The sequence below is a fragment of the Echinops telfairi genome, unplaced genomic scaffold, assembly GCF_000313985.2.
Source record: "Echinops telfairi isolate 266 unplaced genomic scaffold, ASM31398v2 ScPeMD7_7469;HRSCAF=8507_1, whole genome shotgun sequence".
NCBI classification, from domain to species: Eukaryota; Metazoa; Chordata; class Mammalia; order Afrosoricida; family Tenrecidae; genus Echinops; species Echinops telfairi.
In genome coordinates this window covers 77,199,018-77,202,316 of record NW_022111373.1, presented here as the reverse complement: position 1 = coordinate 77,202,316, position 3,299 = coordinate 77,199,018, and the positions used below count along the sequence as shown (strand labels likewise).

Below are 3,299 nucleotides of genomic sequence, written 5' to 3'. Positions count from 1 at the left end.
CAAATGTGCTTTACACAATTGATGTATGTATGGATTGTGATAAGAGTCGTATGAGCCCCTAATAAAATGAATTTTTTTTTTAAATGTAAAAGAAATCAGATGTTGTCAAGTTAACAGAAAGAATAGCATCTGGGGTCTTAAAATCGTGGCTTAAAAGAAACAGCCATATCAGCTAAATGAGGTGTCAACTAAGTCTACACAAAGAAGCATACCAACTTGTGTGATCCAAGGATTGTACATAATAAAATCCAAGATCAGAGGAGGAGGACTGTATCCAAGCTTTAATTCTGAACATCCAGTTTGTAGAAGGCTGTGGATGACAGTGAAAGCCTAAAATTCATCTGTAGAAGCTTCATGTGAATTAAGCCTCTAGTGAATTTTCTCCAGTCATTGATCAGAAATGTGAACAGCCTCTGACAAAGCGCATTCCAATGTGGATTAATGAAGATGTTGCTGTTGTTGTTAGGATATGACTCACAGCAACACTGTGAGTACAAGAGAACCAAACACTGCCTCGTCCCGCAACACCCTCACAATTGTTCTTACGTTGGAGCCCATTGTTGCAACCACTGTGTCAATCCATCTCCGTAGGGGTCTTCCTCTTTTTTGTTGCCCAGCCACATAACCAAGGATGGTTTCCTTCTCCAGGGACTGGTCTCCCTTGATAACATGTCCAAAGTACACCATCCTTGCCTCCAAGGAGGATTCTGGCTGTACTCCTTCTAAGACATATTGGTTTGTCCTTTTGGCAGCCCATGGTACTTTCAATATTCTCCTCTAGCACCTCAGTTCAAATGGATCTATTTTTCTTCAGCCTAGTTTATTCAATCTCCAACTTTCACATGCGTGTGAGGCAATTAAAAGTACCATGTCTTGAATCAGGAGTACCTTCATCCTCAAAGTAACTTCTTTGCTTTTCAACACCTAAAAAGTAGCAGATTTACCCAGTGCAATTTGTCACTTGATCTCTTAACTGCTGCTTCTGTGAGCATTAACTGTGGGTCCAAGAAAGACGAAACCCTTAACGTCCATCTTTTCTCTGTTTATCATGATGTTACCTGCTGTTCAGTTGTACATGTACATGATGTCTGGTTGTGAGGATTTGGGTCTTCTTTACATTGATCTGTAATCCATACTAAAGCCGCAATCCTTGACCTTCATTAGCAAATTCTCTGTAATATGTAAATAAATGTCAATATAGGTGAATAAAATTGTTAAATTGAAAAAAAAAAGATTCCAAGAATTGACCAAATAACAATTGAGATAGCTCAACAAACTATGCAAGCTTAAATGCCTTAAATTTATGAGTAAACTATGAAATTTTGGAAATGCTTACTCATCTATACCAAGAAATTTACTTGGCCAATTCGCTAGTAGAGATTCATAAATATTGCTTTTCCAAAGAAAGGTGATCCAATGGAATGCAGAAGTCATCAAACAATATCATTAATATCATAGGCATGTAACAACTTGCTAAAGAGAATTCAAAAATGGTTGTAGCAATACAATAACAGGGAACTTCCAGAATTTCAAGCCAGACTCAAAAAAGGATATGGAACTAAGGCTATCATTGCTGATATTAAATCGATCTTGGCCGAAAGCAAAAAATACCAGAAAGAGGTTTACCTTTGTTTTATTAACTTCGAAAAAGCACTCGACTGTGTGAATCATAACAAGCAATGGAAAACATTTCAAGGAGAACAGAATCCCAGAGCACTTCATTGTACTCATGACTAACTTGTACCTACACCAAGAGGCAGTGGTTCGAGTAAAACAAGGGAATACCGCACACTTAAAATCAGGAAAAATGTATGTCAAGGCTATATCCCTTCACCATGGGTCACCAATGTGTGCTAAGCAAATAATCGGAGGAAGTAGAACACACAGAACAGCACTGGGCATCAGGATTCGAGGAAGGCTCATTCACAACCTGGAGATGCAGACAGATGACAGCTCTGCTTGCTGAAAGCCAAGAGGCCTTGAAGCACCTGCTGATGAAGGTCAAAGACTACAACCTTGGGTGCACTCATAGATTACCCCTGAACTGAAAGAAAACAACACACTCCACACCTGGACAATAAAGCAGACTTGTGATCAATGACTGAAGAAAAGATGGAAATTGTCAAGGATTTTATTTGCTTGGATCTACATTCAACGCCCATATAAGCAGACAAACAAACAGCATTGATGTTGGGTACATTCTGAGTCACAGAGACCCCACTGGCTAAAAGAGAACTGCCCTCCAAGGGTTTCCAGGGCTATAAATCTTGACAGGAGCAAAGTGCCACATCTTTCTCCCAAGCAGTCACTGGATTAGACACCCCCCTGCCCCCCCCCACCCCGTGTGTTTCCCTTAGATGAGCACTTTAACCGCTGTATCACTAGGGTTTCTCCTTATGAAAGCAGCAGGGATGTATGCGAGCCTTAGAGGGGGATGTATGCTAAGGTGACCAGATTTAAAGCGGGACACCATTGACAGGGGATGGGGGGCGGGCTGGAGGGGGTTCTTGATTAAAAATTTGATCTATATGAATCAAATAGACCGTTCCCTAGCTTGTCGTGCATTCTTTCCAAAAATCGGGACTTCTTTAAAATGCCAAAAATCAGGACGTCTGGCCACCTTAATGTACACACGCCTTAGAACAATTAACCTTGAGGGATGGAAGGGCAGCATTTGCCCAGGGACAAAGCTCAGAAGGCAGGACTGAATTGGAAAGAAGGGTGAATGGAAACAGTAAACAGCAGGAGGAAGTCGGAGGGGCACGGTTACTTTGTGGGGACAGCAATCAATGTCACAAACCAAAATGTGTACACACTGCTGGATGGAAAACCAATTTGTTCAGTGAACGTCACTGGGCTCGCAATCAAAAGTAAAAAGTTCACAGGAGACGGAAAAGAACTCACACGACCGCTGGCATTGGACACCTCTGTTGCCAAGACTTCCTGAAAGGGCTGCCACCGCGAAAATGCCATCCCAGGGACGCAGTGCTCTGACCTAAGCCACGTCTTTTCAGTTGCCTTGTAGCCACGTGAAAGCCGGCCAGCAGGTGAGGCAGATGGAGAAGAAGGAACGCCTCTGAGGGAGGGGCTGGCCAAGAACAGTGACTGTACCGCGGACCGCCAGGAGAACAGTGACTACCATGGACTGCCAGAATAGTGACTGTACCACGGGCCGCCAGGAGAACAGTGACTGTACCGCAGACCGCCAGGAGAATAGTGACTGTACCGTGTACTGCCAGGAGAACAGTGACTACCATGGACTGCCAGAATAGTGACTGTACCGCGGGCCGCCAGGAGAA

The 3,299-nt window shown here is 43.1% G+C and overlaps 1 pseudogene; it reads left to right on the top strand.

Annotated features, from left to right (window-relative positions):
* Positions 1-3,080, top strand: part of LOC101657200 — a 130,294-nt pseudogene extending 127,214 nt beyond the window's left edge.
* Positions 3,081-3,299: the final 219 nt, after the last annotated feature.